We start from the raw sequence: 7,385 nt of genomic DNA on the forward strand, positions 1-7,385 counted from the left end.
TGGCAGCAGTGATCTGCCTAAAACTATCTCAGAAATGCTCATTTATAGTGCTTGTTGTCAGCTGTGAATGTTTGGCCCTGAATAGGCAGAACATGGCAGCCATCCAGAAACAAAAGCCCTTAGCAATCTACAGGTTGGGTGGGTAGTCTGATCCCTTCTGATCAGGGCTTCCTAATGGCCCTGTGGGAAGGGTCTGCACAGTCAGGCTGATGAGGTCTGTAGATTGCCCTGTAATGGGGCTGGACTAATGCACAATGGTGGCTGCCCTTCCGGCCCTCCTTCTGGTACCAGGTAATATAGACTTTCTCGGTATGAATCCCAAGCTAGCCTCTGACCCACCACTGGTGCCCTGGGTGAGTGTCCACAGGTCAGAAAGCCTGTGTGTGGGCCCTTCAAAGGGGCGTCTAGGGCTTCAGTCTACCTCTGTCTCATCCAGATGGCCGGAATCCTCTCTGGTTTTTACAGTCAGTTATTGGAAATTCCTCTTCCCTGGGCTGGGACCCTGGGCTGCGGAGCTTCCGAATGAGGCCAGGACATCCCTCTCCTTCAGAGGAGCCTCTGCAGCCTCAATCTCCCTCCCAGTGATCTTCCATCATCAGCAGTGTGGGTCCAGCCCTATTCTTGATTTTGCCCCCACTACCGGCTTCGATGTGGCTCCTTCTTTATATTATCATTATATTATCATGTAGGTATTATGATCAGCTGGACTTCAGGTGATTCTCCACGTTGATGATTTTACAATTTGATTGTAATTTCAATGCAGTCCTGGGAGGAGGCAAACTCTGCTTTTACTTGTCTGTCATCTTCCGTTAGTCTACTTTTACATATTTTAAAGTATTTGTGTGTTCTTTTGTTGTATTTATTCCTTTTTTTTTTTTTTTTTTTTACTTAGAATAAATAAGGACTAAGATATTGATAGGCTCATGTTAATTTGAGAGAAAACTGTTTCATGTACATTATACATGAATATCCTGGTATAGAACTTAGAATCAAAACTGACAAAACTTCATAAGTGGATTTGCCAGTTACTTATATTAGATCTTCAATGAATAATTTTGCCTTCACTTGGAAATTTTGGAATGGAAGAAAATAATTTAAAAAGTAAAACTTTTTATTCTACTTAAATGTCTCGAAGTGCATACTACTCTGAAAATGAAAATTTTCAAGGCAATTGACATCTCTTTGCTTCTTTGTACTTTTAACAGCCTTAATGATATCTAATAACTGCATATGTTTAAATATATAATTTTACAAGCTTTGTCGTATGTATATCAATGAAAAATCATGATGATCAAGAAAATTAACATATCCACCATCCCTAAGAGTTTTCAGTTGCAGCCGTGCCTCAATTCTTATTTCTAGCCAGTATCATTTTCTTTTGCTTGAAGGTATTCCTTTAATATTTCTTGCAACACGGTTCTGCTAGTGATGTTTTTAAGCTCTTGTATATCTGAATACATCATTATTTAATCCTGTTTTTGAGAGATATTTTTGCTGGGCATAGAATTCTAAATCACCTGTTCCTCATCTCCCCTATTTCAATATTGTCTTTTGACTTTCATTTTTTATGAGAAGTGTGTTGTCATTTTTATATCATTCTCAAATATGTAAAGTCTTTTTCTTTGACTCCTTTTGAAATCTTTTCTTTATCATTTGATCTAAGCAATCTAATATTATTTGCCTTGTGTAGCTTTCCTTATGTAATTTTTTTAGGTATTTTTTAAACTCCATGAAACTTTGGGTTTACCTTTTCAATACATTTTGAAAAAAATTATTATCCTTAGTTTCTTCAAATACATTTTATTTTCTGTCCACCATACCTTCTCTCCTTTGGGAATTCTTAAAGTTTCTCATAGCATACTGATGTTCTGTTTTGTTTTTATCTAGTTTTTCTTTGAAGAGTTTGTTTTTCTATGTCTTCAAGTACTATTTTCCCCCTGATATGTCTTTAAAGTATTTAATCCTATTCAGTATGTTTTTCCTCTTAGACAATGCAGTTTTTATTTATAAAAACTTGATACTTTTAGTGTTTGCCATGTCTTTGCTTAACATGATCAATGTATCACCTAGCTTCTTGAATATATGGAATAGAATTATAATTACTGCTCAAATCTCCATGTCTACTAATTCAGTCTTTTGACATTTCTAGGTTTGTATCAAATAATTGGTTCTTCTAATTTGGGGGTTATTTTATTACTCATATGCGTACTTGGTAATTTTGATTAGTAATGATTAGAATAGCACATAGTCTAGGACTAATTTTTGTCACTACTAAAGAATAATTCTTCTGTAAACACGTCCTAATATCCCATAAATTATGAGTTTTTTTCCTATTATAGGTGAGATCAGGAAATATTCTGAGCTGTGTGAATTTAGAGGATTCCACTCTCTAATCCTTTTGGGTAATTCTTTTACTAACCTAAGTTAATTTCCTCAAACATATTCTCTAGTCATTATTTACTTAAATGTTCAAAAGAGATTCTATGAAGATCTCTAGTACTTTCTCTCTCTGTCTCTCTTACTCTCTCATGAAGCTTTCTATATCTCTCTTTCTTCTTCAAAGCTTCAACTTTGTCTCTTCAACTCAGGAAGAGTCCTAAATTTTGCCTAGATTCTTCTCTTTTTGCTACTGTACAAGGAAACTCCTGGTAATAAGCTAAAGTAATCATAGGGTGCACGCCTCTTTTGTTCCCCTTTTAATAATCATAGTCCTTTGTTGTTGGTTGCCAGATGTTCAATATCTTAAAAACCATTATTTTATGTTTTTGTCTGGAAGTTTTAATTGTTTCAGGTGAGAAAGTAAATTCAGTGTCTGTTACTCTATCTTGCCCAGTTCCTTTGCATTTTACATTTGTTTAGCTTCTATTATCTATAAAATAAAACATATTTAATTAGTTTTATTTTATTGCTTAAAAAAATAAACAGAACTCTTTGAAAGGTTTGAGGACCATAGTAAGAGTAGGTAAACACTTTATTTGCATAATACTGGTGCACAGTGTATTGAGTTAATCTGATTAAATAGGAAGCAATAAGAGCTCACAGCAAGAATTTAGAGATTATATAGGGCAACAGAGGGATAAAAATATGTTTTTTTAATAAAATAAATGTATTCAGAATTCAAAAAATAAAGAATTCAATTTTTTAATGAATATGGGGAAAGGTGTCAAACATTGCATAGTTTAATATACTTAAAAATTTATAAATTAATTTAATTTTATGAAAAAATGTAGGTATATTATTCAGAAAAAATAATTTCTTAAGACTGTGTAAAGCTATTTAGTATGTTATTCAACACTGGGCCACTGTGGTTTCTGAAAACATCCTGAAGGAAAATTTACCGATGTTTAGTTTACTTGAGAAATTCATAAAAGTTGATTTTTGAGAATCAATAGAGAATGCTATTGGTGTTATGTCACATGGAGAAATGTCTTTTTTTTTTTTTTTTCCACACTGGATTTCAGCTATTATTTGCAATAATTAGGATACTTCAAGGATTGTGGACAGTCATTATAAACCATTCCTACACATTTCCTTTTTTATTCTCCCAGAAATAGTTAGAAAAAGTAAAGATGCACAAGTACATAACTTAAAAGATATGCATACACACAAAATATATTTTTACCAACTATTTCTAGATTGACAAGAGACATTCCTACTAATTTCTAATAATAATATGCCATCACTATCCTAAATTTTCAAACATTTAATATTACACAAGTTAAAGAAGCCTGCTCCCACTTCTTTTTTAAATAAAATATCTGTTTGTTCTAAAATTCTCATTAATGATATAACACTTCAGTTTATAACCAGTGGAATTGCTCTGTGTACTAGTTGAAAGCCCTTTGAACTGACAATCCTTTGTGCACTCAAATTCTCAATACTGAAACCAGTGGTAATACCTATGCTTAATGTACACAGAGAACAAAGAGAAGATTATACAAGATTTCCTTTGTATAATAATTGAAAAGTAGAGGAAAAAAATACTGTATTGACAAGAGATTTAGGACATGTTTTATACTTTCATGTATTGTAAAGCAAATCTATTAAGATCTGTTGATATATTTGTGCAAATTACATGGTTTTATAATTATAGACAGGTTGTCTTATTTAATAACAATAAATTAAAAATTGGAAATATATTTTTTTGTAGTAGAAGATGTGCTGATTAGTTAAGTATCTTGTGCAAGTACAAATAGTAAAAAATAGAATTTATTTACAAACCTGAATTTCTAGATTTCTGTGTCTATAAACTGCATATATATTTTATTTTGTAAAAAGATGATATCACATTAATATTTTCAAATTATATTATTGCTATACATTGCATTATAATTTAAATTGTCATGAATAGCAAACAATTTTTGCATAATATAGATCTCATATACTGCAATTCATACTTTTCACATGATAGAATACATTCACACACAGTGTCAATATATGTTTAATCATTTTTGTCATACTATGTTTTGAGTCTCAAAAAGATGGGTCATCACTTTGCTGCATATGTTCAAAACTTTACTGATGCTAAATCTAACATCTAAGAGGAAATTCAACTCCTAGGTACTGTCAGAACTAGAAAAAATGTGTTCCTGAACAGTGACCATCAGTCAAACAAAACTGTACTAAAGTAGTATGTGGTACCCACATGATAGAATCTCATTTACTGAAATCAGACTGGGAACCCTCCATGCATTTCACATAAGGAAGGGTTTCAATTTGACCATGGAGAGATATATAAAAGGAAAAACTCACTCTTCTTGTAGATACATTGCTTATATTATCCTCATTATCCTACCAAGATATTTAGTGGAAAAAAAAAAAAAAAAAGGTAGAAGGATGCAGGCAAACATACAAATGAGTCTCTACGCATATGAACACATTAGTTTAATTATATTTTAGTTATATATAGTTCTTACTGAAGTAGTTTATATGTGATAAGCTAGAAGAAACACCTAATAGTCAGGTTTACTATAACACACAGTAAATTCAGGAATGTAAGAAATTCTTTGAAACCAATAGGATCATGCCAAGTTTCCTCTCATTTCAATTATAGGTTGACTTTTTACCACTTCAGTTTTATCTTCAGACTCTAACAGCTAAATGATTTTGATTAATTCCACGCCCTCTGTATGCCAAATCCATTTTGGTCACTCTGCTATATAACATTGGCATCCTGCAGAGAAAGTATTAGAAATCTCAATGCTTTTTCTGTTCATATACATAAAACAGAACTTGTTTGGTTTCTTCTTTATTCAAATATAGAAATGGTGAAATAATTTTCTTCTTCTTAAATTAACGTTACATAAATTCAGTTATCAAAATTGGTTATACACCAAGCCAACCAGAAGTAAATTAAAAATGAATTATTACTAGCAACTATCTTATACAATAGTTTTCAATGCATGCTGCATCTGTTTAATGTAAAAACCCCAATGTTTTCCCTTATGTGTTGGTTCTTATTTAGAATTTATGACTGTTGTTTTATTGTCAGAAATTTTATTGCAAAAGGTGGAATATTGTTTGATTGCATTCCTTTGATATTACGTTTTGACCCCTGCACATACAGAGCCCATACATTCTTTGGTACCCCTTGTTGGATCACTGACATTTCCTTCAATTTCATCTTTATGAATTTTTTGTACTGTCTCCAGTTTATTCAGAAGATTAATTTTACTGTCATTATTGATATTCATCCTAAAAAAATACTCACTTTTCCTACATATGGAAATGTGTTGATTTTTCTTCCCCTTCAATTCAATATTGTTTATGAGTGAATTGTTACCAATCTTCAAAGCATAGTTCCTCCCTTAGGTAAAATTTAAGTCCTCGATACACCTCTTATTCACAAATTGACCAGATATCCAGTATAATGACAGGTCTTGTTTTGCCTTATTGCCTAATGTAGTGAAATAAAGCAGATAAAGCTTGAAAAAATATATTTTTTAAATTAATAAAATCACAAATAAATGAGTGTTAGCTCATTAGATGAATTTTGCCTTTTACTTTTCTTTTAATAACCTAATGTAAAATTGCCTCTTTAAGCCTACTGCTGATCATCTCATCTTTACTTGCCTCTTGCTCAGCTCGGAGGGCATACTCTCTGATTTCGCTTGCACTCCTAGCTCCCCCACACAAATTTCACCTGCATTGGTGGAGTGTGGGGAGGCAGCATTGGTGATGCTATCCACAAGACTCTGTTTTCTTAACCACACAAGGATAGCTCATGCACAAATATGTACAACCTTGAAAGGGTAGGAAAGTTAATACCCCAGGAGCTGAGCTTTGTCCAATGTGATGTAGGAGCAAGTGGATAAAATCTTCTCCTTTTCAATTCCTTACAGATTGGTAACACAGAATTTATATGTCATCCTCAGGAGCATGATCCCAGAGATCAGATGATGAGTCACCTTAGTGGCAGAGGATAGCTTACTAATAAATCTTGCCATGAAGCATCCTTTCTTTCTTGCTTTGTTTTTCTTATCCTTCAATCATAAGACTGCATTATCTAGTAAAACAATGCTCATAAACTCCACATCTATGATTCTGTTTTCTGGAGAACTCAGGCTAAATGAGCCCGTCTCAAATCAGTCAACAACTTCTTAGTGCTTCTTGTCTTTTTAGGGTTTCACTTTTAATATAGGGACCTATTTATATTTTAAATATATCCTTTATTATACCAAAATGGTAGTTTATTCATTTATTAAATAAATTTTTATATGTCCTCCACTTTACTGAGTCATAGACAGTCTAATATGAAAGACATGCCTTAGTTTTAAAGTTTTTAGATAAGGGCAAAGAAAAAAAAATATAGAGGCAAAGCAAATACAATGTCTTGCAGAAAAACAAACCATGAGATAGAGTAGGTGAGATATCCAAAGTCCTACAACTATCAAAAAGAAGAGCCAAGATTAATTTCAAAGAGAAAATGTATTTTAAATTTTATTTATCAGATTAATGTTCCTGGTCTCTACCCTGGGACTCAGTGACTATTTGTGTAAGTGTACATGCCCACAGGATAGTGGAGGAAGAAACTGGGCATGTGTGGCTAATTCTCTTGAACTATCTGTTGTCAGAGTATTTATGTGATTTCCATGGTCACCACTGAGGCCTATGACTATCATGGAGACTGCATTCATGGGTTATTCATTTCTCTCTTTAATCACACCCTCTCCAATGTAACTGTGTAGTTCTTTTCACCAATGAAGAAAAGTGTATTTCCTAGCCCTTTGATTCTGAGTTTAGCCAAATGATATGCTTTGACCAAAAGGATGTTAGCAGATGTGATCTATGTATAAGCTTGAAAAAGCATATGTTTCCACTCTTACTCTTGCCCTCTGTCACCATTATGATCAAAGCAATGAATTAGTGTGCTAGAGGATGAGATA

This window comes from Pteropus vampyrus, unplaced genomic scaffold (assembly GCF_000151845.1).
Source record: "Pteropus vampyrus isolate Shadow unplaced genomic scaffold, Pvam_2.0 Scaffold57, whole genome shotgun sequence".
NCBI lineage: Eukaryota > Metazoa > Chordata > Mammalia > Chiroptera > Pteropodidae > Pteropus > Pteropus vampyrus.